The sequence below is a fragment of the Neovison vison genome, chromosome 5 (assembly GCF_020171115.1).
Source record: "Neovison vison isolate M4711 chromosome 5, ASM_NN_V1, whole genome shotgun sequence".
NCBI lineage: Eukaryota > Metazoa > Chordata > Mammalia > Carnivora > Mustelidae > Neogale > Neogale vison.
In genome coordinates, this window is record NC_058095.1 from 64,330,099 (window position 1) to 64,338,318 (window position 8,220).

Below are 8,220 nucleotides of genomic sequence, written 5' to 3' on the forward strand. Positions count from 1 at the left end.
AGCTATTCCAAAAGCTAAATTTTACAAGGTGGAAAACTTGAAAAATAAATATATGATAATCAACACTGAAAAACACTCAATAGATGGACCAGTAGAGCACACTGGACAAAGTCAAACACTGGGTTAGTTAATAGGAAAGTCCAAGGCAAGGAATCTCCCAAAATATGGCTCATAAAGATAAGAAGGCAGATCATCTGAGAAGAACGTCCAGAAATATGACAAACTGTGAAATTCTGGTACCTATTTAATAGTAATTTCAGAAAAAGAAAATAAAGAAATGGAGGTAAGGAAATGCTCAGAGAAATATCTCCTGTGCCACAGAAGTGCGTTAATCTTTGGGAAGAAAGGAACCACCAAGCACTGAGCAGGAAGAACAGAAGAGAACAACCCCTGGACAAATAGTGAAGTTTTGAAGGAAAAAGCTTCAGAGAGAATAAACAGGTTAACTATAAAGAAATGGAAATCAGACTGCAGAAACTTCTCATCAACCACACTAGATACCAACAGATAATGAAGAATTATCTTCAAAATGTAAAGGTGGTTTTTTTTTAAAGCTTTCATTTATCTATTTGAGAACCACAGAGAGAACGTATGAGCATGAGTTGGGGGCAGGGGCAGACTGAGAAGGAGAAGCAGGCTCCCCACTGAGCAGGGAGCCTGACTAAATGCTGGGCTCAATGCCAGGATCGTGGGATCATGACCTGAGCTGAAGGCAGATGCTTACCGGACTAAGCCACCCAGGTGCCCCAAAATACAGAGAATAGAATCTTACCCACAGTCAAGTATACTCAGATAGAAAAGCAAAATAAAAAATATTTTAAACATGCAAGGGCTCAGAAAGTTTAACACCCACAAAATCTCAGGGGAAAAAAATTCCTCAAGGATTCATTTAAGTAATAAGGAATTCAAAAAATAGAAAAACAAGAGAAAAAAGAACCAGTGGTGAGCAAATAATTGGCCAAATTGGTAACTGATGAGCAAATAATCAGTAAAATATAACTGCTTATGCATAATATACAAAAGCCCCAAATTCCATATGATCTTTTTTTTTAAGATTTTATTTATTTATTTGACAGAAAGAGATCACAAGTAGGCAGAGAGGCAGGCAGAGAGAGAGGAGGAAGCAGGCTACCTGCTGAGCAGAGAGCCCGATGTGGGGCTCGATCCCAGCACCCTGGGATCATGACCTGAGCCGGAGGCAGAGGCTTAACCCACTGAGCCACTCAGGTGCCCCCATACGATCTTAATACGAGACAAAATTAAAGTCACGTTAAGGTTCATTCTTGCTTTACTCATAAAGAGTTCATATACACAGATTATCTTTAAACATCAAGTGGAAAAAAATGTTTAGACTCATGTGAAAATTTAAGGGTAACAAAAGAGCTCAATTTCATTTATGATCAGGAAAATACAAATCTGAACCACAATATGATACCCACCAGGCTGACTAAAATGGAAAAGAAAGAAGTTATCAAAAGATGACAAGGATGTGAACCAACCACATATGCTTCTCAGGTACATAAGTTAGTACAATCACTACTGGAAACTGTCAATATTTACTTAAACCCCATGCTCATGCCATGACCAAGCAACTCCCCTCCTAGATAATACTCGACAGAAATGCAGACATCGATTCCACAAAAGACATGTACTATAATGTTCATAGCAGCACTATTTGTGATAGCCCCAAGCTGTAAACAACTTAAACATCAATCATGTAAATGGGTATCTACATTGTGGATATACACCCAATGGAATAGATAGGGCAACAAGAGTGGACAAACCACAGCTACACTCAGAAAGAGAGACAAACCACACAACCATAATGTTGATGGAAAGAAGTTGGATAGAAAAGAGTACAACTAGGGACGCCTGGGTGGCGCAGTTGGTTAAATGACTGCCTCCGGCTCAGGGCGTGATCCTGGATTCCCGGGATCGAGTCCCACATCAGGCTCCCAGCTCCATGGGGAGTCTGCTTCGCTCTCTGACCTTCTCCTCGCTCATTCTCTCTCTCACTGTCTCTCTCTCTCAAATAAATAAAATAAAATCTTTTAAAAAAAAAAGAAAAGAGTACAACTATATGATTCTATTGATAGAAAGTACAAAAACAGGTAAAATGAATCTGCTGTGTTAGAAATCAATATAGTGGTTATCCTTGGTGGTGGGCCACAGGAGGGCAAATTCTGGAGTGTTGGAAAGGTGGTTTCCTGTTTGGAGTGCTGAGTATATGTGTATTCAGCCTGTCAAAATTCATGGAGTTATACAGTTAACATGGGTATACCTTTACAAATTAATGTTGTACCTCCATAAAAAAATTGCCTCCAAAGTTAAAGGTACCTGCCACAGACTAGAAATAATATCTGTAATTTCCATGTCTTGAGAGGAATAACATAGAATAAGAAAAACTTGGTCAGTCTGACAAAAAGCAAGAAAGTGTCGGTGGCTGGCAGGAATAAACAGGAGAAATAGAAAACATAAAATAAGATGGCAGGAAGCAGCTTCTGAATAGAAATAAGAAGTAATTGAAATATTTTGTAGTAATTGAAATAAATATAAATGGGTTAAATCTTCTTACTGAACGGCAAAGCTTTCACACCCATTACGACAGATGCTGTCAAAAACCCCCAGAAAATAACAAGTGTTGGAGAGAATGTGGAGACATTGGAACCCTTGTGCCCTGTTGGTTGGGAATATAAAATGGTGCAGTTGCTATGAGAAATAGTTCGGCAGTGTCTTGAAAAGTTGAAAATAGAGGGCGCCTGGGTGGCTCAGTTGGTTGGGCAACTGCTTTCGGCTCAGGTCATGATCCCGGACTTCCAGGATTGAGTCCCGCATCAGGCTCCCACCTCCTTGGGGAGTCTGCCTCTCCCTATGACCTTCTCTTCTCTAATGCTCTCTCTCACTCATTCTCCCTCAAATAAATAAATAAAATCTTAAAAAAAAAAGAAAAGTTGAATATAGAATTACAATATGAGGGGCGCCTGGGTGGCTCAGTGGGTTGGGCCTCTGCCTTCGGCTCAGGTCATGATCCCAGGGTACTGGGATCGAGCCCCGCATCGGGCTTTCTGCTCAGTAGGGAGCCTGCTTCCTCCTCTCTCTCTGACTGCCTCTCTGCCTACTTATGATCTCTCTGTCCAATAAATAAATAAAAATCTTTAAAAAAAAAAAAAAGAATTACAATATGACTCACAACTCCACTTCTGGGTATATGCCCAAAAGCATGGAGAGTGGGGTCTTGAAGACATAGCTGTACACCCATACTCACTGCAGCATTATTCACAACAGCTAAAATATGAAAGTAACTGAGAAATGAAATTATAAGCAAAATGTGGTGTATATATATGCAATAGACTATTATTCAGCCAGAAAAAGGAAGAAAACGTGGACACATGCTATGACACCAAGTGACCTGAGCACATTACGCTAAGCGGAATAACCAAGTCACAAAGAGACAAAAACTACATAAGGTACTTTATGAGTTTCCTAGAACAGGAAAATTCATAAAGACAGAAAGTAGAGGGCTGGTTACCAGGAGCTAGGGGGAGAAGGGAATGGGGAGGAGGGAATGGATAGTTGTTGTTTAAGGGGTATAGAGTTTCAGTTCTGCAAGATGAAAAGATTCTGGAGATTGGTTGCACAGTAATATGAATATACCTAATACTAGTGAACTGTACACTTATAAATTTTAAAACAGTAAATTTTATATTATGTGTATTTTACCATAATTTTTTAAAAACACAAACATAAAAAAATAATAAATAAATAATAAAAACACAAACGTTAAATAATAAAACAAAATGTAGCTATAAGCTAATTGTAAGAGTAAGAGCTAAAACACAGAAAACTGAAAACAAATGAATACGAAAAGATAAGCCAGATAAAAAATAAAGCAGATTTAGCAATATTAATATTTATATCCAACAAAACAGAATGAAAAGCAGAAATAATGAAATAAAATAGATGACTATTCTCCAAAGGTACAAGAAAATATAAGGATCATAAAGCTTTAATGTATCTAAAAACATAGCTTCAAAAATACATGTAAATATATAAACAGTGTTTATGGGTGGCCTGTAAACATACATATTACAAAACTAATAGAAATAGGACCAAAGAAACCCACTGGGAATCATACTGGAAATCTTTTTTTTTTTTTTAAAGTTTTTATTTATTTATTCGACAGAGATTACAAGTAGACAGAGAGGCAGGCAGAGAGAGAGGAAGGGAAGCAGGCTCCCTGCTAAGCAGAGAGCCTGATGCGGGGCTGGATCCCAGGACTCTGGGATCATGAACTGAGCCAAAGGCAGAGGCTTTAACCCACTGAGCCACCCAGGCGCCCCCATAGTGGAAATCTTTAATGCAAGTCTCAGAATCAACAGGTCAGAGAAAAAATAAGCTATGGAGACAGAGGACATAATTTGTAATTAATAAATTTGAGATAAATCTATAATTTTGCACAGGGAAATGTCACAAAACTGACAGGTCATTAGATTACAAATTAATTTCTGCTTTTTAAAAAAATCTCCATCTTTCTTTCAACGATGTGGTAGAACAGAGATCCCAAAGCCTTCCAAACAAAACATCTTTAAAAACTGCTAGAAAAACAACGACAATAACACCTTTGAAATCAATGGCTTAGAGAAACCTGATGAAGCCAGAATTCAAGCATGCAGGCAAAATAAAGGTATTTTCAGATATTATGAAAACAGTGAATGCATCATCAATGCAGGAATTTCTAAAGAGTGTACTTCACAGAAAAGGAAAATGATCCAAAGAGGAATAGCATGATCTAAAAAGGAATGAAGAGTGAAGAAAGTAGGTAAACAGTAGGCAAGTAGGTAAGGCAGGTAAAAAGTAGGTAAGTCTAATAAATATTGACCTGGAAAATTAGTATAATAGTAACATCAGCAATAATGTCTGATTTAAAGGGTTAAACCAAAAACAGATCTTAGAATTAAATGGCATGAAAATATTCATGTCCTTGCCTTGTTCAGGAGGACTGATTACACCAATGATGGAAGCCATCAAATTCAAAAGGCTAGAACTTGCAGACATCAACTGAAATTAAGTAGCAAGAAAAATTAAGAACAAAAGTGGATGATACAGAAAAATAAAATGAACAGAATTTTTAAAAAGGATTTTATGTATTTATTTGAGAGAGATCGAGAGAGCAAGCCCAAACAGAAAGAGGGGCAGAGGGAGAAGGAGAGGTAGACTCCTGGCTGAGCTGGGAATATGATGTGGAGCTCGATACCAGGACTTTGAGATCATGACCTGAGCCGAAGGCAGACGCTTAACCGACTGAGCCACCCAGGCGCCCCTAAAAGTAACAAGATTAATCAGTTAAGCCAGAAACTGGTGCTTTGAAAAGATAATAAAATAAGTAAGCCTCAATCAAGCCTGACCAATAAAAAAAAAAAAAAGGAGAAAAGGCACGCACACAAAACTGTGAACAAGACAGGCAACATACCATAGATGTAGAAGAGCTATTTCCTTACAACAGAAGACTATAAACAACATTATGCTAACACATATTAAATTTCTTTCTTTTTTTTTTTTTTATAAAGATCTTATTTATTTATCTGACAGGCAGAGAGGCAGACAGAGAGAGAGAGAGAGGAGAAAGCAGGCTCCCCGAGGAGCAGAGAGCCCGATGCAGGGCTCGATCCTAGGACTCCAGGACCATGATCCGAGCCAAAGGCAGAGGCTCTAACCCACTGAGCCACCCAGGCGCCCCAACACATATTAAATTTCAATAGCGTTAATGATTTCCTGGGAAGATGTAAAGTATTAGATTGACTTTGAAGAAACAGAAAACCTGAGAAGAATCAATATCATGGAAAAAATAGAAAAGATAGTGAAGTACTGATAACAACTTCTTAAAAAATATTATCACCAACAGCCTAGGCAGCCTGCAGTCAGATTCTGCCAAACTTCAAGGAACAGATAATTCTTCTGCTCCGGAGCACAGAATGTGGTGGAAAGTTTCCCACCAGAATCAGTGAGGACAGCCTAACGCTAATTATGAGCTCAGATACAAAAAAGGGGGCAGGTGAGGGGTGGATATACCAAGTTCACTTATAAATATAAATACATGGGGGCGCCTGGGTGGCTCAGTGGAGTAAGCCTCTGCCTTAGGCTCAGGTCATGGTCTCAAGAATCAAGTTCCGCATCAGGCTCTCTGCTCAGCGGGGAGCCTGGTTCCCACCCCCCGCCCCCCGCCTGGCTCTCTGCCTACTTGTGATCTCTCTCTCTGTGCCAAATAAATAAATAAAATATTTAAAATATTTAAAAATAAATAAATAAATAAATTTACTCCAGGATTTTAGACACAGAAAATCTAGCAGCAGCATCACCTATGTTATCAATTTTAAGAAGAAATCTACATGGGTGTATCAATATACACTATACAAAAGAACTTGGGGGAAAAAACCAATATTCACCCCTAAATTTTTAAACTCTTAGTAATCAGATGCAAATGAAAACTTACTTAATAGGATAAAAATATATTTAGTGAAGCTCCCACAGGAGCATTCCCCTAAAATCAAGCCCAAAATAGTCAACACTGTAGAGAGGATGGTCAATGAAAAAAAAAGAAAAAGTTCAAACATTCGTAAGAGACAGCTGCTGCTTCTTAACAGATGATGAAATTATTTACCTAGAACAGCCAAACAAACCAACTGAAAAACTCTTAAAACTGATAGGGTTTTTGGTCTGGAGGCTCAGCTTCGGACCTAGTCTTAGTACCAAATTAAATGTGCTTGCTTTGAGAATTACTCATGCAAAGCTATTTTCTGTAGCCTAAGAAATTAGGGTTGACAAACTTCTTCTCCTTCTCTCCTCTCCTATCTCAAACGGTGAAATACCATCGAGTCTGAAACTGGATAGCAAAAACCTTCTCAAACCAAAACTGGTCCTGAAGGGGTGGGTTGTGACTCGACTCAAAAACACTCTATCTCCTGGCGCCAGCTACCGCAGTTACTAATGGATAAGCATGTCAACCAGTCCAACATAATTCTTCCGATAGAGGGCAAGGAAGAGCACCTTCAGAGGAAAAAAAATTTTTTTCAAGCCTTATACTGCTTATTATATAAACTTGCGTGCTGGCAAAGGCAGCGCCCACAAAATAAACATAAGATATTCGGGGTCAAGCTTGCTTAAAAAAAAAAAAAAGACATAAAATTATTTTTCTTTCACAGATATTTGGTGAAGAGGTTGTTCCTGTTGCACTCCTGGCAGGCTCCGCATCACCGGCCACCCCTGAGCATCCAAACGGTCCCCCAGGGCTCCCCAGGTACACTGCGCGGTGGCACCGCCAGCTGACCCGGGAGACGCGGGGCCAGAGCCTTCCCCGGTCACCCCAGGCCAACAAGGGGGGGCAGGAGCTCTGTGGACATGGAGGACGGCCAAGGGTTACTCGGTCCCCGACACACACAGCATCTTCAGGACAGCACCAGGGAGGGTGCGGGAAGCTCCGGGGGCCCCGAGGGCCCCAGTCGAGCGTGTCCACGCACCTGTCCCACCCCGGCGAGGGTTAGGGTCGCCTCTCAGGGCCGCAGTCCTCGGGAATCACCTGGCCCTCCGTCCGGGGCTTCTGCGCCAAGCCCCCGGAGCCCGGAGGGGAGGGGGGCGGCCCCCTGTCGCTGCCACCTGCGGCACCGGTCCCGCAGCTCCCGGGCTGGGTGGGCAGGACGGGGTAGGACGTCCGTCCCGGGCTGGGGGCGGCAACCGCCGGGCGGAGGGGGACCGGGGCCACCGGGGCGACAGCGGCAACAGAGTCTTCCCTCTCAGACGGGCAGTCCTGCGCCTCCGCTCCCGGACCCTCGGACCCCAGCGCTTGCCCGCTCGACCCGGGAAGACCACGCAGCTGAGGCGCAAAGGAGCCGGCGACCAGCGCCGTTCTTACTCACCCGCCCCGCTGGTTCCAGCCGCGCAGCAGCCGCAGCCAGAAGACGCCGCGGCTTCCAGCGCTCACGCAGGATCCGCGAAAGGTCCCTGGGATTCTACCCGCGCCTCCGCGAGCCGCCTCCAGGGGGCGGGCGCGAGCCTGCGCGGCGCATCCTGGGAGTTGTAGTCCTGGGACCTCTTCGCCCTGTACCGCCCTCCATCGAAAAACCGGCGGTGGTCCCTTCTTCCCCCGTCCTTCTGTCTCTCTTGGGCTCATCTCTGCTTCTGACTGATAAATGCTGGAGCGCCCGGTCGAGCCCCGGGCCTCCTCTG

The 8,220-nt window shown here is 42.4% G+C and overlaps 1 protein-coding gene across 1 annotated transcript in view; it reads right to left on the reverse strand.

Annotated features, from left to right (window-relative positions):
* Positions 1–7,961, reverse strand: part of SPECC1 (sperm antigen with calponin homology and coiled-coil domains 1) — a 281,456-nt gene extending 273,495 nt beyond the window's left edge. The window contains exon 1 of the mRNA XM_044249204.1: positions 7,911–7,961. The gene's annotated coding sequence lies outside the window, so the exon portion shown is untranslated. The remainder of the gene's footprint in view (positions 1–7,910) is intronic.
* Positions 7,962–8,220: the final 259 nt, after the last annotated feature.